Below are 22,418 nucleotides of genomic sequence, written 5' to 3'. Positions count from 1 at the left end.
AATCTATTTGTATTTATTATACAATTAACAAAAAGCAAAAAAAGGCCTCTAACACTAGCTTGCTCTATTCTTTTTCTATTCTGTCTCTTTTCTTTTTATTTATTATATAATTTAAAAAACTGTGTACTGCGTTAGGCTAACAGACTTGTCATAACACTTACATATTGCTCTTTTGTTGATTTTGATGGCTTCCATTGTCCTCACTTGTAAGTTGCTTTGGATAAAAGTGTCTGCTAAATGACTAAATGCAATATATATATATATATATATATATATATATATATATATTACTTTACGTTACATCAAATATCAAATATAAAACAATATAAATGATATAACATTATATAACATAAACATAAAATATTGAAAATTATAACAGCTAGGTGGTTGCCAGGGCGTTGCTATGCGTTTGCTAAGGTGTTCTGATTGGTTGCTTACTGTCCAACCTGAAATCTGATATTCTGATCTCTTTATAAAAATAATCTTTATAATGTACACAATGTAGATGTACACATACACTGAACTTTAATACTTAGTGTTGATTTAAACTAACCACTAACACTAACTACGATCAATACTAACAGTGCTTGACCACAAATAAATTACTTCTAATAAACAAACCTGCGAGCAATCGACCTAAAGTTTATGAAATCCTGCTTATGAAAGAGCAGAAGCAGATTTGTTTAGTCACTCGACCGTCTCGTTTCTCGCGGTTTTTAAGGCAAGGTAAGCCGATTAGCGGAGGAACACACGAGTGAGCCTGAATGGCATCTGTTTCCGCTTTCCTTCGCCAACAGCGATGCTCCATACGGCCGCGGGCACAAGTCAACATCAAGTCAAAAATGACTTCTTTAACTCATGGTCTTATCATGAACAGTTCATCAGTGCATTGCGTTGACTTAAAAACATTTTGGCGTTCATTTCCCGCTGACGTCATCGTTCCCTCATAGTTTTTAAGGCTACAAATTTTACAGGCCCAAATCAGGGTGTAACGCTGGCGTCAGGATGATGAAGACGCTCCATAAATCCAACAAGTTTTTTATCTGACCCAACATTCACCTTTACATTCATCCTGCACTGAAATCACAGCATCAGTCTTTACAAGCGGAGGATCTGGCCTCTGAATATTCCTCGTGCTGGCAGTCAGCTTAAACTCATGCTGTGGCCAAAATCTTACATCACTTTATGACCTTATTTTACATCCTTGTAACGGTACATACTAGCAGTCAAAAGTCAGAAATAATGACCTTTTAATGTTTTTGAAAGAATAATTAAGCAGATATTTCAGCATATTAGAATGATTTCTGAAGGATCATGTGACACTGAAGACTGGAGTAATGATGCTGAAAATTCAGCACTGCATCACAGAAATAAATTACATTTTCACAGATATTCACATAGAGAACAGATATTTTGAATTGTAATAATATTTCACAATATTTCTGGCTTTTATTGTATTTCTTGATCAAATAATGCAGCCTTGGTGAGCATAAAGGTGTTCTTTCAAAAACATAAAAAAATAAATATTACAAATTTGACAGTAATGCATATATCATGTTATAGCTATTTGTTTTCTGTAAATTGAACAAAAAAGGTTTATTTGGTTCATTTTGATTTCATATTTATGAATAATTCAATTATTAAATTAACTTCGGTTTGTTTATTTACCCTAAGCTTGATAATTAATTATTTAATAAAACCTTTAAATGAAAAAAGATGGAATGATTATATAAAATAATTATAATTATATTTACTATTTTAAATAAAAATAAATTATTCAATTACTATAAGTTGAATAATTAAATTAATTAAAGTAAATAAGTAATTATTCTTAGGTTGTATTTATGAATAATAATTCAATTATTCAATTAACTTTGGCTTATTTATTAAACCTAATTTTGATAAACCAGCAATGATAAACCAATGTTTCATTTGATAAATTCTCCTTTATTGAAAAATGATTATATTATGTAATTATATTAATTATAAATACCACCAATGACTAAATTGTTATTAATTGAATATTAAACTAATTAAATGAAATGTGACTAATTATTCATATTTTATATTTAAAATAATTCAATTACTCGGTTTACTTATTAAACCTTTTTATAAACCAGCCATTTAAACACTTAAGAAAGATTTGAATTTAATTTGATATTTTTTTGTTTTATTATTATTTGGAACTTGATGCAATGCAAAATATCAGATGATTCAAATCAATTGAATCAATCAGTCAAACAGCTTCACATAAAAAAAAAAACACTAAATTCAAAATGAATCAGATAACATTATAATAGAATCAGAATCATGAATTCAGTAAAATAGCTGACAACTTTATTTCACAGTGCCAATTAAACACTCTTTAAAAACAAATAAGACTTATTTGTGTTGCACTGTGTATTTTCACACTATTCAATGTTCTTTCACATTAATATGTAAATATTTATCTAAGTCACATGGTATAACCAATTGAATTGCTCAGCTCCAGTGCACACTCACAGATGTGATCTATCTGGTGTACAGTGCTGTATGTCTTTGTCCTTGCGGTTTGACTGAACTCAGTGAAAGACGAACACCTCTGTGAACGTGAAGAGCGTCAGAGATCTCGAGAGATCCGGTGCGTGTGATGGGATAACATGGGTGTCAAAGACCAAATGCACAGATGGCCATGAAAGCTACCGCCAACATCACAAGACTCGTATTATTTACAGTCCTCCATCAAACACTGCATTAACAACGAAAGCAGACAACCAGTTTTACTTGACCTTTTGACCTCCAAAAATCAACATCATGGTATAACAGCATTGAGAATAAGAATACATAATCACAGAATAATTACTACAAATACTATATTATTTAACAATATTTAATTATTATTAAATACAATGATTTTTATATTTATTTTATTGAGAATAAGAACAAATAAAAACAGAATAATAGCTATTTTAATTCATTCGTTAATTTATTTAATACATTAAACGTAATTATTCTTATTATAATATATCAATGATTTAACATTTTCATAGTACATCATTTTTAATATATACTATGAATAATTTTATAAATAAATACAAAATAAAAAGTGAAAAATAAAATAAAACCGGTCAGAAGATAAAAATAATAACTACAAGTTATATATATATATATTTGTTTTTTACTATTTTAATTCAATTGTTTAATTTATTTAATACATTAAACATAGTTATTATTAATATTATATATCAATTATTTAACATATTTTCATAATACTTCATTTTTAATATATACTATGAATAATTTTATAAATAAATACAAAATAAAAAGTGAAAAATAAAATAAAATCAGTCAGAAAGACACATGGCTGATAAAAGCAATACTAAAATAATAACTACAATTTATATTTATTTTTAATTGTTTAATTCATTTAATACATAAAAAAATATATATATATTATAATATATCAGTGATACAACATTTTCATAATACTTCATTTTTAATATATATTATGAATAATTTTATAAATAAATACAAAATAAATAGCGAAAAATAAAATAAAACCGGTCAGAAAGACACATGGCTGATAAAAGCGATACTAAAATATTATTTCAATGTACTATGAGAGAGAAATATGATAGAAAACTTTAACTACCGGGTTAAAACAGCATGACTCAGGCCATTTTTACTGTAAATATGGTGACTGATTCCTGGAAAATACGTGAAATCCTACAGGTGAATATATAACAAGTATTAAAGCGTTTCAGATTTGGCTGCACATTTTGAAATACACATGAGAAAGCAAAGATGTTCATTAAATAAAGATGTTTCTTAAAGTACAACAAATGAGAGATGGAAAATGATTCAGAACAGGTGAAAGTTTGCCAAATCTCTTAAGACCAGAAACTGGGTTCTACGTTCACAATAGGCCACAAAAGCACTTTTCTGTATAAAAATGAATTTAATTTTGCATAAATGCTCCAAGAACTAAAAAAACACATCCAGAAAGTTGAGAAAAAATGCATCGGTTTGGTGTGGTGTTTATGAGACTGAACAGGTGTGAGCGGCGTGTCATTCACGACCAGCGAGAGCTCATTACCAGTGGAGCAAACGAGCTCCCGCCTCATTAATTACAGCCACTGAAATAACAGTTCTGACCTGAGATCAGTCTGATGTCTTTGTTAAAAGCTTTTGTTTAGGAGATTATAAGTGAGAAAGTCTGTGATCCAGTGATTATCGCTTTAAACGCTGCTGGGAATTTACCACAAACCAATGATTTCACAGTTCACTAACCTAAACTAAAAAAAAAAATTTATCTGATTCAACAATTCATAAAATCTCAATAGTCACAGTTATATATGCACATTCACATATATAAATGGATGGATGGATACCACACTGTATTGAATAATGATTATTATTATTACTATATAAATCGTATAAAATAATTATAAAATAATAATTATTTAATATATGAAAATATAAATTATTAATATGTCTAATATTTGAAGATTAATCAACAAATAGGATTTAAATTATTAAAGTATTTTAATTTCTTGAAATATTAAATAATTATTAATATCTTAAAATTACTAATGTAAAAAATTACTAATATTAAATTTTATTGACATTTATTTATTTATTATATATGATAATTAAAAACAAACAAACGATTTTACAAACAAATATTGAGATACATTAAGTATGGTCCAGGCATTTCACTCAGAATAAATATTACTAAAAACATTATTTAGATTCTTAAATCATTACTTACTTAAAATGATGATTACTCAAAATATATTATATAAATCAGATTAAATAATTATTTAATATGAATGATGTAATGATTATATATAATTATCCTATTAGAAAAATTAAACATTTTGAAAAACAAAATAATTAAATTAGAAAACATCAAAAAAATTAAAAATTAAGATATTTATATTTATTATTAATTATTTAATAATAAATTATAATTAAATATTAAGAATGAATATAATAAATAAATAAATAAATGATATACATGTAGGCAGACACACACACACAGAGACACACACACACATATATACTGTATATGAAAAAAGGATAAATAAAAAAGTAGAAAATTATTTCACGTGTCATAAGAAAAAACAAACGAATAACTAGATAAATATTGAGATTAAGTATCATCCATCCTTTGAACTCAGCTCTAAACAATCAAACTACTTTTCAAACAAAATAAAACCATTAAGAAATGGTAATTAGGTATTGTAACGCCAGTGATCAATCGTCATTTCCATTTGTAATGAGCCTCTGCTGCCCAGCAGGATCTCTACTGGTGTCTTCAGATACACAAACAGTCCTTTAACAGCCATCAGAGCCTCAATACAGGCTTCAGCCAAAGATAATCAACACTTCCCCCTCGAGACTCACTGAGCTCAGATCAACCACGTGTTTGCTTCAGCCGCTGACTCTTCAGCCCAACTTCACATCCATTATTTGATGACTTCTGCTTCTCTGAAAGAGGTCAGTGTGTCGAGTGTGTTTCAGATGAAGCGGTTTCTCATTCACAGGTGGGCAGCTGTTCAGTAAAGCCCCCTAGTGAGGGCACATGTGTCGCAGGTCATTTCCTGTGTGAACACGCACCGTAAATCCAGAGGAAATCCAGCTGTTTGCTATCAAACCCTTGCCTGTCCTCCAGCCTCATGTTCTCAGAGTGAAACTGCGCTCAGATTGCGTCTGGATTACCGTAATTATGAAACGACAGCTTACAGCAGCGTTTAAAACGCCAAAAAGGATCCGTATGTCGCTTTGCTGCTCGTGACAGGAAAATCCTTTATTTTTACGTGAATTTAACTCTATATTCTCAAGCGAAAACACACAGGGCTATAATAAAGCCTACCGAACAGAAATGCAGAGGAGAAAACTGTTGCTGACAGCTGCCATGTTGGCTCTTAAATGACCTCACAATGCTGTAAAAATCATTGTGATTTTAACAGTAAAAGACTGTAAAAATACTCAGATTACCATAGATATGGTCTGTATGTGATTTTTTTTAGTTGAATGTGTACATCTGAAATGCTAATTTGTGCAGTGATATAAAAGACTATAAATAGCATATTTTAACAACAGTAAACGACCAAATTCCACATGTGATCGCAAAAGGAAGTTATTACAAACACTTGATGGTGGTTTGACGTGAGTTCTGAGTAAAAGTGCACTATTAATCTCATAAATTGTCTTATGAAGCATGATGCTAATATTAGCTCTAATGCAGCTGCAGAACAGGTCCAAATCTTCTTCATAATGCATTTTGTCATAATACTTCACGTAAGGTCGCAAGAAATGTTTTGTTGTATTTATTTAGAAAGACTTTTGATAATAGTTGGGTAAATGTATACTGGGATTGAAGCCATGTGGCTTGGTAAACGTTTTATTGCCAGTTTAAAGGCTGAAAATGGCTGAATAAAAACAAAAGAATAATGATAAATGAATAATAAGGATTATGTCTCATACCTGGCGGAAGAGTGAAAGGTTCTGTTTCCTTAAACTAGTTTGTCATGCATTTCTTTATTTCAACACATTTACAGGTAAATCCTAGTATTTTAAATTTGCGATTAATCATGATTAATCACAGTCCACGACTGTGATTAACGCGGTTACATTTTTTAATTGATTGACAGCACTAATATATATATATATGTGTGTGTGTGTGTGTGTGTGTGTATAGTTTTTTTTTTTTTTTACAAAAACTACCAAAATGACAAAAATTGATAAAACTTTAAACAAAATTAAAATGAAAAAATAAAAAATAAAAAAATAAATAAAATTCCTGTTTTAAAATATTAATGAAAAACTATAATAGCATCTTAAAATAATATTGCAACATTGGTATGAGCTTGATTTGGAATCGCAGTGCAATGCATGTAGGAGCTTTAGGAAAGATTTGAGTTGTTTTGCATGGCATGAAAACACTTAAAGAAGTACAAAAACTTTTTATTCATCTTGAGCACAAGATGAAGATACATTCGTCCCTACATAATTAGTGGAGATGTCTCTTAAAAAACAACACAGACGAGCACATCAAACATGTTCAGTGTGCAACTTCAGTCTGAGAAACTACAAGAGAGAGGAAAAACAGCATCTCATTCCTAAAAGTGAATCCGTCAGGACGCGTGGGGTTTGAAGGAGAGAGACGTCCAGAGAAACGAATGTTTCCATGCTGCAGGTGCGGAGAGTTTCAGGAGAGCCGTTTGGCTTCTCACACTGATTTACTCACCGAACCCCTGCTGAATAATTACAGCACAGCCGTCCCAAAAACAAATGACTCTGACAGACCCTGAAAGGTCACAGAGCCAAATCCCACATCCCTCGCTCGCGTTCAGCCGCCGCAATCCTTCAGACGCTGGGCTGAAGTGTGTTTCCTTACAAGCACAAACGCACAGAGCTGAACTCCACGCTTCATCACAGACACGGAAAGATCTTAAACTCATCAGTTCAGAAGGAAGATTCCTACAAGAAAACATATTTCATGGCTCAGGAGAATTTAAGGAGTTTGCAATTGTCAAGAATCAACTTATAAAACACATACATGGGTCAAAAGGAAACCAATAACAAGAGTGCACAGCAGACTAGATCATTTCCAATGAGAAGTTAATTTTGAGATTTCAGATTTTCTGATTGTAGACTTTGTTTTCTTGGCAAATTTGAGCACAGTTTGAGACATTTTGAGATCTCTTGTAAAACTCGATCCCAACCTTATTTGAAGAAGTACTGCTTTATTAACGTAAAAACAAATAAATATAATACCATGTATAATTACATAAATATATAAAATATGCAATACCTAAATAAATATATAAATATATATTCATATATAAATAAATATATAAAATATGCAATACATAATTAAATGTTTTTAAATTATTAAAATATATTATGTTATTATTTAATTTAAATATTTATTTTTAATATATAATTAAATATATAACAGTGTGTGTGTGTATGTATGTATGTATATGTATATATATATATATATATATATATAATAATCAATTGATTAAAATGTGCATGTACACTCTCAGAAATAAAGGTACAAAAGCTGTCACTGGGGCGGTACCTTTTCAAAAGGTACATGTTTGTACCTAAAGGGTCCATTTTGGTACCTTAAAGGTACATATTAATACTTAAAGTGTACATATTTGAACCTAATAGGTAAAAGTGTACCTTTTGAAAAGGTACCACCCCAGTGACAGCTTTTGTACCTTTATTTCTGAGAGTGTACAATATTTAAATATATGTGTGTGTGACCCTGGACCACAAAACCAGTCATAAGGGTCAGTTTTTCGAAACTGAGATTTATGCATCATCTGAAAGCTGAATAAATAAGCTTCCCATTGATGTATGGCTTGTTAGGATCGGACAATATTTGGCCGAGATACAACTATTTGAAAATCTGGAATCTGAGGGTGCAAAAAAATCTAAATATTGAGAAAATCACCTTTAAAGTTGTTCAAATGAAGTTCTTAGCAATGCATATTACTAATCAAAAATTAAGTTATATTTACGGTAGGAAATTTACAAAATATCTTCATGGAACATGATCTTTACTTAATATCCTAATGATTTTTGGCATAAAAGAAAAATCAATCATTTTGACCCATACAATGTATTGTTGGCTATTGCTACAAATATACCTGTGCTGTTTATGACTGCTTTTGTGATCCAGGGTCACATATACATATAGATTTCAACTTTTTAAACCTTTCTTTCCACAGTGACTCACTCCTAGCCCAGCGTTTGAAAAAAATCATTCTGGAGGTTTCAATATGAAAAACAGAAGAGTTGATTTTTAAATGAATCACAAGACACGTTAGAGCCGCCGATTCGGTGTCGTTTCGACAGACTATTGCATTCCTCGCTGATTTAATGAGCTTGAGTCCATCAGGATAATAATTCTAGCAAATTCCAGGGAATGTGACTTGTAAGAAAGTGAAGCTAAGTCATAGACAGCCGACACGAGGAGATATTGCTGGAGTTACAAACAAGATGTTAGCAGACAGCAGTGAGTCATGCGAGTCTGGATGGGACGAGGTTTCATATGGAAGGCTGACAGGGCCAGAAGTCTTTAAGCAGAACGCGTGGAATTTGACCGTGTCAACACACACACACATTGTTTGAAGCAACTACATGCCATATTCTTATATGAAAACACTCTTTCTGAAAAATTTCAATTGCTTTTATATAGCATTGGTTTGGTTTCTTCTTTAAATAAAACAGTAAAAATATGTGCAGTATTACAATGTTATACTAAAACCAAAAAAAAAAAAAAAAAACTTGATCATGAGGGATAATACATCCAAAATTTGTTCATTAGGGATAATGCATCAGTACTTCGTGTGTGATGTCAATCTTATGTCATGATTTGTCATGTCCCTTTTAGTTGTTCAGTTCAACATTCTTTCTCAAGTAAGAGGAAAATTCTTAATTTAGATTGTCATATTAATTTACTCTAGCACAGTAGATATCCATAAAAGTGACACAATAAATAAAGGAAAGGATTAATATGTAGGTAGATCTAGAGGAAAATCTGCTTTAAAAAGTAATGCATGTTTGAACATGATCGGAATGTGCATGCTTTGGCTAACACGTTCAAATTTGTCATCTTAACATAATAAAACTGTATCTTTACACGTACTAAAGAAACGCAGTGAAAACTGACACCTTGCCGTGGCCAGAATGTGAGTGTCTACACATACAAAATTAACGTGTTCAAAATCGCAAAGTTAATGCGGACGATCAGCGTGTGTTGACACGGTCAGATTTAAAGGGGTCATCAGATGCCTATTTTCCACAAGTTGATATGATTCTTTAGGGTCTTAATGAAAAGTCTATAACATACTTTGGTTAAAATTTCTCAATGGTAGTGTAAAAAACACCTTTTTAACCTGTCAAAATCATCTCTGTGTTCAGCAAGCCGTTTTAGTGCATGTTGCTTTAAATGCTAATGAGCTCTGCTCACTCCGCCCCTCTCTTCCGTGGGATGACGAGCAGACTGTGAAACTCAGCCGCGAAACTGGCTAACTAGCAAGGTGATTTGCAAAGATTCATAAAAAAACACTTATACTCACTTCTTCTTTAGGTGAGGATGGATCATGAATGATTCGCGCGGACAAACGCATTTAGGCAGATCGGGATTGGCACATTCCCTTCAAAAATCAAAGTAACGTTAATCCTCTGCGTCTTCAGCAGCTCAGATGTCAGGAGTAAATGATGGCTGCTGTGTTCATTATTACATCCAACAACAAAACACCTCAATCGCTTAATCGGATCAGCTCTCGGCTCACTCAGGGCGGGTCTAAGTTAAGACGGACTTGTCAATCAGCTATCGTGGGAGGGGCTTGTGCAGAACTACATCATTCTGACAGGAACCTCAGAGCAGCCTGATTTGAGAAAGAGATCATTTTTATTGGGGATTTTAAAAAAGTACTGGGTGGATTTTTATTATTATAGGGTGGTTGTGTACACACACTGCCAACACACATTTCTGTTTAAACAACATGTAAAAGTGAATTTTGCATCCAATGACCCCTTTAACGTGTTCCGTTTAAAGACTTTTGACCTCGACCACCTTCCATAGTCTCAGAGCTAAAGCTGTTTCAGTGAGTTTAGGTGATAGTGGAGACCCGCGGCTCAGATCACCCCCCGCTGCTAAGTGCAATATCCTGTGGACGATCTCCATCAGCGCAGGCGATGCCGAACAGATGTTGCGATTGCAGCCCCCGCCAAAGTTCAGGGCAGGAGGATTCCTCCCGTCTCCCCGAATCAGCCGTCAAAGCCATAACATCTCGCATGTGCCACCGCCGCACGACCCGCGGCGGGAAGAGCCTCAGCACTGGACATCAAGGGGGTTTTTAACAGCATGCTTTGATCCGCCGGCCAAATGGTGTTTTTAAGAGACACTAGTGCTTTGACACCAGGACTGTAATGTAAACTTCCTCTCTGTTGTTATTGAGCGGCGAGGAGCCTCTTCTACTGTCCGCCCGGGGGTTTCAAACACTTACACGGGTGGTTATGTCAGCTTTTAGTGTTGAGACAGCGGTGGCTTTCTGTAAAGAAAGCTGACAGGAGTTTACACACAACCTAAAAAGCTCATTTAAATGTGAAGAATGAATATATTCTAAAATTAAACAGTAATATATATAAACAACTATTATATATATATATATATATATATAGAGAGAGAGAGAGAGAGAGAGATAATTTTATATATTTATAACTATATAATTTCTATATTATAAATGACAGCTGTTTTTGTTCATATATTGTAAATTATTATAATTAAAATATTGTGAAAATAGAAATATAATATATATATATATATATATATATATATTATATTATATTAAATATTATTATAATGTATATATGATATAATATAATTATATTAAGTATTATAACATCTAATTCATATATACACACACATGTACTAAATAAAATTATACATTTTTATATTTTATAAATATATTATAAAATATTTTATTAAGTAAAGATTTTTAAATATTAATACACAATTACATTTAAATATAAACACACATTTTATACATTTTTATACATTTACATTTTATAAATTATAAAAAATTTGTGCATGTATTAAAACATAAATATTGCAATTATTAAAAATATATTTTGAAAATATTATTAATATAATAATATATTATATTATTGAATATTCATGTTTAATATAATTTATTTTAATATATATTATAAAATAATGTTAAATACAAACTGCTTTCATCTTGTTTCATCACGTATGTTGCTATCCTACAAGACAGAAATGAGATTTCCTAAAACAATTACTGGAGATTCAACTGAATGGAGAGCAAATGCTGAAGACCACAAAAAATAAAATAAAATAAAATTATATATCTATATATATATATATATATATACATATATATATATATATACAGTATATATACCCTGATCTCAACAATGTGTCAAACTGTGCTGAGATTTTCAAAGACCAAAGTCTGCAATGAAAAGTCAACATGACCAAAAACAATCTTTTATGCAAACTACTGACTTACTTGGGTCTATTTTTAGAGAAACTTCTGACAGAAAGTAGATATCTAAATACAATTCTAAAAAGTCTCTAAAAATGTTCATGTGGATACAGACCTGATCAAGAAGAAAAACCAGCAAACTCAAGCAGGTCTTGACCCCTAACCCTGTAATTGCAAAGGCCTAACAAAGTGTCATCGCACGGACCTAACGGTGAGCAAACGTGCTCCAGTGCAAAGACAAATAAATCACAGAGCCCTGTCTGTTTTACAATAACTGAATCTCAATAATGTAAACATCTGCGCTGCGTGTCCGGAGCTGTTGAACATGTCTGAACCGGTGCTAGGCCACGAGCCAAACCCTTGAGAAACCGCCGGGGATTTTCTGCTATCAGGCATTTGTCTGAAACATGTACGATTCTATCAGCGATGATGATCCGTGCGCATAAACCCATGGCTCTCTGCTGTCAGAAGTTCTTTAGATATTAAAGGAGTATCATCCGGTTACCGCATCCCTTCAGGAATTCATTAAGTCCCGAATCAAAGCCAGCCGAGAGGAGCTACGGATCCCCATCACGATTCATAGCGAGTCGAGCATCTCCTGCCCCAGCGGCCCGCCGATCTTTGATTTCAAAGCGTCTCGTGGCGAGTGATGGCGATGCTCTGATTTCATTCTGTGTAATTAGATGGTGCTTGATGCGTGATTGTCTCTGCTTGATGAAGGCACGGATGCGGGATCTTTTTCCCAGGAGCTCTGAGCGGAGTCGTTGAATTAGTCCACTCTAATGCAGTTCTTCAGTGCAGCGGGAGGTTTGCAACACACCAAAAACTGAACATCAAGCCAAAGCTCGGATGCTTAGAGCTCATTCTGTAAAATTTCCACTGATGATAATTATGTATTGTGTATGAATTATGTGGTATGTCATTTTTAAATTATTTATGATTTTTGCACATACATAATATATATTTTTTAAGTAAAAAAATAAGTATTAATTACATTTAAAATTAAGTATTTATTTTAATAATCTAGCTATGCATATATAATACATAAAATTAATGAATTAATTAAATAAATAGCCAATATGCCAGTATATTATGTTAGGGTTAGGATTATATATTAATTATATATACATAGCTAGAATAACATATATATATATATATATATATATATATATGCTATTCTAGCTATGCATATATAATTCATATATAATTTTAGCGGTTTAAAGTAAATAATATCCAAGATAATATAAGTGTATTAAAAAAAAAAATATATATATATATATATATATATAATCAATTGTTTATATGTGTGTGTGTGTGTGTATTTATTATAGTTATGGTTTAGAATATTTATGTATTTTTTTAATTCAAATAAATATATACATAAAGAAATATGAGGTTAACCTGATCAAGAAAATAACATTTAGTTGGCCTACCATTGAAATCATGATTATGATGATTATGATAAAATTGTGAAATTGTCAACTATGTTACCTGTCAACTCATACAGTTTGTCCGTAACATAGTTAACAATCTCACCAGCAGGGAAAACATATTTTCTTTGTAATATAATATTGGTGTTTAATGATTAAGCTTGATTAAGTTGCACTGAATACAATATACTGCACCGATAGTTGTTTTATTGAGAAAGCATGCAAGCAATCAAATACTAGAAAACGGACTATACTATACTAACCCACAAGCCCACCGGCACAGAGCGCAAAAACCACAGAGGAAGCTCAGCATGACATGAACAACATCCACAGCGATCCCAGAGCCCCGTGGCACAGACGCGGCCAATCAAAGCCAGCGACGCAGTTCACATGAGGATCCACACTGACACTTCAAAGAGCGGAGAAACTTCACAACTCAACCAAACCAGCCTCAGCTCCTCAAGCTGACCATTCAACATCATCACTGAGATGAAATATCGCATGATATCGTGCAGCGGCTCTCAACCCAGAAATACATGTCAGGTCTGTTCCGATAAAGTCACAGAGAGGAGAATAACAACTCAATGCTAAATGCACAGCAAAATACGATCGTCAAATCATGAATAGCTACAGTAGCAAAATGAATACTATACATAATATTAAGTAATTTAGTAATATTTGTATATTTAGAAATTGTTTTAAGAAATATTTATATACACATATAAACACATTATACATTAATTAAATGTTGTTTTTTTTGCTATTCTAAATAGGCATACATACATTTATAAATATTTACACACGTACACTTTTTGGGGGGTTTCAAGTAAATAATAACAACTATTTAATAAAATATGAAATGTATATACTGGTAACTTGTTTATATATAACTTGTCCTATTGTAGCTATGCATATATGATTATATATGCATTTAAACCCCAAAATATACAATTTTGGGTTTAAATTAAATGATATCCAGCATATTGTTGAGTAATCAACTACAAAACACATTTAATTACTTATTTATATATAAAACAGGCTAACCCATGAATTTATTATACATTTATAAAACAATTTTTAAATATATATATATATATATATATATATATATTTTTTTTTTTTTAATCTATTTTCTGACACCAAAAGATGTGTGTTCAATCAAACTCAACAATATTTTCATCTGACACACAGAAAAAAGTCAAATCAGACTGATGTTGATCATGGACAGGTTGCGTGATGGCCTCATCCTCAAAAACCACAAATAAAACCACACAAGATCAAAGAAAATACGACCCAGATGGCATTAAATACAGGTTAAATGTTTCACTACTGTCTCAGGTTTTCCTGTATAGTGGAGCAAAGCCACAAATAATTATGTTGCTTGAGAGTTTTGCAAGTAATTAGGAGACCGCAGTGATCTATCACGAAAACATTAATGCCACTGATTGGTTACGCTGGTATATAGGGCGGCACCTTACGATCTGATTGGTTAAAGCTGGGATGCCCATTTGCACAGGACACATTATAGACAGACACACTGCATCTGAAGGAATGGACAAAATCACACTCTTAAAAGTTCACAATTTTAAGATTGCACTAATAGCGCAATGCAATCAACAAGAGATAATTACACAGAGTGATTAAAACAAGCAGAAATGTTATTTTGCTGACGGTCAAGCAGGTTCAGCAATAAGAAGATAATAAAACTCCAGCAGTATCTTTTGTCCGGTATAAAACAACACACGTTTTCAGGGGTCAGCGGCTCTATTCACGTGCCACAATGGAGGGACTTCAGAGGAGCTCGACTTCCCCGGGATTTCTTGACCTATTGACAGCGGACTGACCTTATATACTCCTGTGAGAAAGACTATTGTGCTCCGGAGTCAAGCAAGACAAACAAGAGGGGGAAAAAAAGAGTTCCCTGCGGTCTCAAAGAGTCTTAAGTCAATCCTGAGCAAAGCCCTTCAGAATGGGACATTAATGGTCATCAAACTCCAATCACTTTGAACCGGGTGTCACTTATGAGGTCTAAAAGCATCCTATTCCAAAAGGAAGCGTTTTTTCTAAAACATGCATGAAAAAGCATAGAGAAAAATTAAAATGCCTCACACAGGAAAGTGGCCTTTTTTTTTAAAACCAATTCTTAACTACCCTAAATCATTATGCTATATTTGGAAATTGTCCTGAAATTCCTCTACAAATAGCCTGGAACTATGTGCACGGCTCCAGACATCTGGCACGTTTTAGTCGCACGGAATAAAAACAGCTTTAAGCGATTCTTCCACGGTTTGTTCACCTGGAACCGACTGAGCTTTATTTGGCGTTAATTGGTGGCGATGTGTTGAGCGCTGAATGCCGACTCTCTCTCTCGCTCTTGTCTTAACTTCTGAATCGTCTCGGCGGGGAGTTTTACTCAGTTTCCATTCAGGCCTCTGGTATTTTCAGCTCCTCTGCTTTCGCACCGTTCGCTTCATTAAATTCTTCTGCGGTGAGAAAGGGCTTGACGGACACTGAGAGAGCGGGACGTGTGAAAAAGGCTCCGGGGGAGATGAAAGAGGCCCCTGCGGCCCCAGGGCCCCGGTGACCGTCAGCTCGGCCGGACCTGAATAATCCTGAATGGGCCCGCCGTTCTTTCACATCCTTTATTCTGACTGCTAGAACTCTTCATTGCGCACAATGGCAAATGCACTAAAACTGTTTTCTCATGCTAATGGATGTGAACTCACTCCCACCAAATGCTTTTTGCTTTTTCCTACAGGATTTAAATGGGCCAATTAGAGCTTTTTTTTGGAGCCTGTTATGGCTCCTCATCTTCTATATCTCAGTGAATTTTTTTAACACACAACAAGCGCCGTAACGGCCGAGAGACATCACAGAAATCGATTGTATTTCAGGAGGAAAAAGCAAACAGTAAACAGAGAAAGAGAAAGAAAGTCTGAAGAGCAAACATCAGGTCTTTGGACTCTCAACAGCTCTCTGAACTTCTGTTTGCATTCATTAGCCTCTATTACACTGTTTACTTTAGCTAGTGTCAATAAAAAACGAGCATGACTATTTTAATGCCAATCAAAATAAAACATTTCAACCAAGAAAATACACTTTTGGTGCAATGCACATATTTTCCCTCCAGAAAGTTAAACTTTAAAACTTTAGAAGGAAATTAAATTGCACATGCACTAAAGAAGACTGGACATTAATGAGTAATCTAGCGCATGCAGAACACGCCTGGATGAGTAGATGTGTTTAGGACTGGTGCCTGGCACCTTCTGATCACATCTTCCCCCATATGGATCAAATTGCAGCAGAATGTTTGGGATTCCAGTGTCAGGAGTCAAACAAGAGTCGAAAAGCAACTCTGTTCGATTCTACAGCTCGTATTTGTAATGCAATTTAACTCCTAAAATTAACTCTTAAAGTAAGAGTTCTGTGTGCCGGGGGAAAATAAAAATAAAATGCAAAAGAGCCCATGGGATTTTCTTTCTATACGAGTCCATAAACAATAATATTAAAGCAACAATAAAACTATTTTAAAAGCGTTAACAGCGCTTAAACACGCATGTGCATTTATAACGTGTTCATATGAATCGCTTACCAGCTCTGAAGAGTGAATCAAACCTCCAAACTCGAGCAAACACGATCAAACTCTTTCTTCAACTTTCTGGCTCCAGAAAACAGAAGCGCGTCCCGCGAACATCCATCAAAACACGAGCGAAGATCTGCGCGGAAAGCGGCGGCTCTGCGGCGAGAACCGGTCGGAAAGTTCAGCGGACGCTCGCGGATTCTTCGTCTAACTTTTACGGTCCATCACTGAGAGCGAACGAAGGAAGTTTTCGTCTGCGCAATCATCGGAGAAGTTTGGGAAATAAAAACAACAGAAGAGTTTGTGAGCGCGACTGTTTGCGGTGAGACCCCCGGTGATCTGTTTTCAATGCTCTCTCTCTCTCTCTCTCTCTCTTTCACTCTCTCTCTCATGGGTCGGGCTTCACACAGAATGATCGCACTGACAAAAGTTACATCAAGTTTTTTTTACAAGGTCATCCTGGAAAAGTCAAATACTGCATGAAAAGTTTTGCTATGAACTTTCTAAGCACGCAATAAAACAATATATATTATTAAAACGTAACTAAAAAAATAGTAAAGGTGTAGTTAATTTATAATTTTTAATTATTCATTTATTTTATATTTTATATAGGCTAATAGCGCTGAAAAGCAGGAAAACAGACCATCAATATCGATGCATTTCGTCCCAGATCTCACCCGCTTAAATCAGCCTCATTCATCACTTTTAGCTGACTGTGGGTCTCTATTTCGAATAGAAAATGGAAATGGGGTCAAAACTAATTCGTGTGAAGTTTACAGCAGATAAAACAACAATTAATTACGCTTAATTAACTCACTTAGACGTGAGCTGCTGGACTAAAATAGATTATGCTTAAATCACCATTAAAACCGGGCACACTTCAGTATACTGTAATTACACCTACCTTTAATATACAGGCTCTAGTGCATATTAGCATGATGATCCACATTTCAAGGTGTGCAATTTTCATGCAAAGAGGAAAATTAGACATTTATTTGGCTAAAAACTGTTTTCTTTATAATTTTTAATCAATGCATGAAATAATTTTAACATGCTATGCAAGAAAAAAAGACAAATCTGAACTTAAACAGTGTGATTAGAAATATGCATTATATTAAACTAAGAAAACACTTATTGAAGTCCCCAAATGTGTTTTAAAACAGCACTGGATGTCTGTTAAAATGTATTATATTAATGATAAAACATGCTTTTAAATACAAGCTGGTGCTTAGATGGCAGCAGTATTTAAAGATTCATTTTAAATATGCACAAATCTGCCAGAATCCCATGTTATGGTGCTGTAAGTGTCCTTTAAGCAAGTAATCCTAATTGCATTTGTGGTGAACATGAGACAAGACGGTGTGTAATATAGAGGCGAGAAGACGTTGCATGCCGTACAGCTCTAATAATGACATCAGCGCTCCGGCTCGCCATATGAGCTCATGTTTAGTGCACTAGCTAGTGATCATGCAACTCTACACTCTCAGGGAAAAAAAGGTACAAATCTGTCACTGGGGCAGTATACTGTATCCTGTCAAAATATGTACACTTCAGGTACTAATATGCACGATTTAATGTACTAATATTTTTCATTTAGGGGTAAATAAGGTACAAAGATGTACCTCTTAGCTTTTTTTGCTTTAGGGTAGCTTCCTGAAAGATTTTATTTAATTTTTTTATTTTTTGAAACACTAGTTTAATGCATTTGGATCAAATCTTGTAAGAATAATTTATGCATTAAGAGAGACCGGGGCTAGTTGTCACACAGGAAAGTGTTTCCAGTCAAAGGTCGAAATGATTAAATCTAATGATTATTTTCTCTAGCACTGGTTTTGTTTGTTGGTTTCAAACACCCAATTCACATCTGCCTTGAATTATAATAATGTTTTATTTTGTAATGATTCAATGCATGAAACTAAAATTCCAATGCCATCATATTTCAATTATATAGATTTAAACTGAAACGTTAAACTGTGTCCTGAAGACAAGAGTATTTTCTATATATTTTAGGTTAACACAAGCTATAATTCTAATTATTTTACATTTACAACTTGTTTTACGGATTATTTCAGCTGGAAATCCTGTCAAAGGCTGCTTAATAGTAGATTTTAAATGTGACAACATGCCCCATAAAATCAGTAAATGTTAAAAGGCCACTGTCACCATTTTTTCCTAAGCAATAACTGTGAAATGTTCAATGGCTTTTTGTCGTCAAAACTTTAAGATTTGACTTTTAAGACATTGACTTTTAAATAAACACACACACACACACATATATATATATGTGTGTGTGTGTGTGTGTGTGTGTGTGTATATTTAACAGTGGAAAAAAGGTGTGACAACTAGCCCCGGTCTCCTCTACAGCTCATTTTTCTACTCTGAATATAACAGTAATTTGTTATTTTCTTTTCTCTTTGTTCTGAGTCATCAGTTCCTTAATAAGGTGCCTAATAACCACCAAACACAGACCAATTATTTTTCTGATGATATATTTTATGAGTTTTAAATCAAATTGATATCGTTCATCCACCCACCGCTCGTTTTTTGTGATTTTTTTTACTGACCTTTTTTCTCAAAATACGTCTGACACCACAGAAAATCCCTCAACATCCAGGAGATCCTTCCAATGAGCGTCCTGTCAGAATGAGATCTCACGTGAACATTAGATGGACCTCCTGAAGGGGTCATTACTGTCATGAACAAGATCCGAGTTATGCGATAGCGCCATCTAGTGCTTGATGTTAGCAAGAGCGATGATTCAGACGACTGATTTAAACTCTGTAAAAGGTTTATAAAACCATACTGAATTTAATAAATGCATCAAATTGAACAGAAATACTTATCCAAACCTTTGCATGACAGGAAACTGCTTTCAGACCGGCTTCGCACATCTGTTGGAAATTAAAGTGAGCTTTAGAGAAAAAAAAATCATGCTTGATTAATGAATAAATACAGAGCTTATTTTAGTTAGAAATTGATTCATTTTCATCAAAAGGGTAATTTATACTTTATTTTAGCATTATTTATTACCTACTACTATTGTGGCTATTCATATTTTCAATTAACTTTTATTTTATATTTTCAGTTATTTTAATTTTAGTATAACCTTTTGTAGTTTTATGTGCTTTTGACAGTTTTTTAATAGTTTTTGTTCTTTTTAGATATTACTACTTAGGTTTAATTAATTTTTATAAAAATAAATAAATAATATAATTTTTCCAGTTAGCAATTTATTGCTTCAACTTAAATTTATTTCAGTAATTTGGCAAGGCAACATTTGTAAGTATCTTTTTTTTCCATCTAGTATTTTTATTTTATTCTATTATACACACACACACACACACACACACACACACACACACACACACACACAGATAGATAGATAGATAGATAGATAGATAGATAGATAGATAGATAGATAGATAGATAGATAGATAGATAGATATACTGTACACACACACACACACACACACACGTTTACTTAGCTATCTAAATGGGGACATTCCATAGGCGTAATGGTTCTTATGGAGGTTTTTGGAGATTTTGTCAGGTTTAGCTCACTATTGGGTACAAATTTGTCCCCAAAATATGGTTAAGTAGGTACACACACACACACACACACACATATACAGGTTATACATATAGGTTTATTTCAACTGAAAAATAAGATTTTTAATAGATTTAGTTTATTTATAATTTATAATAACCCTCTTAACATGAACTAAGAACAATATTTCTATAGCATTTTAAGTCTTTTATGCTCATTAAAGCTGCAACAATTTGATAAAAAATACAACAACAACAACAGCAAAAATACATTATTAAAACACTTGATAAAAATACAACAACAAAAATATATATTATGAAAATATTACTATAGAAAATCAGGATATTATAATGATTTCTGAAGGATCATGTGACACTGAAGACTGGAGTAATGATGCTGAAAATACAGCTTTGATCACAGAAATAAATTACATTTTTACATATATTCAGAAAGAAATCAGTTATTTAAATTGTAATAATATTTGACAATATTACTGTTTTTTTTTTTTTTTAAATCAAATAAATGCAGCCAAAAATCTGAATTATTCCAAACTTTTGACACAAATAATAATCAAAAATGTTACGCACAGGATTGTGGGATATCACGGGCAGCATGTGAAACATCTGTGAAACGCTGGATTCTGGACGTGCCTGATGTCTTTCTCTGTATATAAAAGGAACATTTTCCATCTTTTTCGGAGTGTTTCACAGTAACTTTATCTTGGGCCCACATGCTGGATGACATTTGACCTTTAATATCCGCAGTTTTCCCGAGCGGCTTCCCGTTCCAGCGGTGTATTAAATCAGATATGCTGCGCTCATAATGAACGCCTCGTCCCAGCGCTGACCCCCGTGACCCCTGGGCTTCATATCTAATTGATTTAGATTCGGCCGTCATGATGGTGCTCTAATGGATGGCGTGTTCGTTCGGACGCTCCGGGGTGGGATTCGCCGTGACCTCACAGCGCAGGCACGAGATGAAGGTGGAAACGCGTCGGGATGGATGTGCAGATCGCAGCTTTAATCCGTGTAAAGGCACTTCATTAGTGTGGAAGCGTTACAGCCAGATGACATGGGTCTCAAACATGCAGCGGATTGATTTCCAGGAACACAGACAGGGTGGGATCGTCCCGGATCGCTGGAACAGAAAACAGCACCTGCAATAAAAAAATAACAATTAAACACTTTAAATTAAGGCATCATTGTTAGAAAACTACATTGCAGTGTTATTTTAGCATTATTTATAATTTTTCTCAATATTTTGAGTCAGCCTTTATTTATTCAGTTTTGATTGTAATTTTATTCAATTTTTTGTTATGTGTTTTTATGATTTTTGCTAGATTGTGTTCTTTTTAAACGTTACTATTTAGGTTACATTTGTTTATTTTACATACATTTATCACATCTGTTTGATTATACGTCATTAACTAACTGCATGAATTTTACTGTACATTTCTGCCATATGGACATCAGCTTGACACAGTCACCACTGATAAGCTATTACTAAATATAATGTAGAAACTTTAAAACAGAAACTTACATTTTCTGTAAAGCTGCTTTGCAAAGACTTGTATCATGAAAAGCGCTATACAAATAAACTTTAATTGAATTGAATTATTTTAGTTTATTTTTTATTTAATTTCTGTTATTTGCCATGGCAATATGTATTTTTTTATTTTTTTTATTTTACATATTATATATATATATAAGTTGAAGTCATACATATAAGTTGTACTTGAAGCACTAAAACTGCGAATTGGAAATTTTCCCTAGCAATCATTTTGATCAAACAATTAAATATATGTGTATGTAACCACTGTTGTTGGAATTTCGGCCGCATCT

At 33.2% G+C, this 22,418-nt stretch overlaps 1 protein-coding gene across 1 annotated transcript in view; it reads right to left on the bottom strand.

Annotated features, from left to right (window-relative positions):
• The window catches only part of gli2b (GLI family zinc finger 2b), a 101,014-nt gene extending 83,658 nt beyond the window's left edge, over window positions 1-17,356 (bottom strand). Inside the window, 1 exon segment of the mRNA XM_058791927.1 lies at window positions 17,043-17,356. The gene's annotated coding sequence lies outside the window, so the exon portion shown is untranslated.
• Between the last annotated feature and the right edge of the window lie 5,062 nt (window positions 17,357-22,418).

The sequence above is a fragment of the Onychostoma macrolepis genome, chromosome 11 (assembly GCF_012432095.1).
Source record: "Onychostoma macrolepis isolate SWU-2019 chromosome 11, ASM1243209v1, whole genome shotgun sequence".
Taxonomy (NCBI): Eukaryota; Metazoa; Chordata; class Actinopteri; order Cypriniformes; family Cyprinidae; genus Onychostoma; species Onychostoma macrolepis.
Note: the sequence above shows the minus strand (reverse complement) of the source record. Positions and strands in the feature narration are given on the sequence as shown.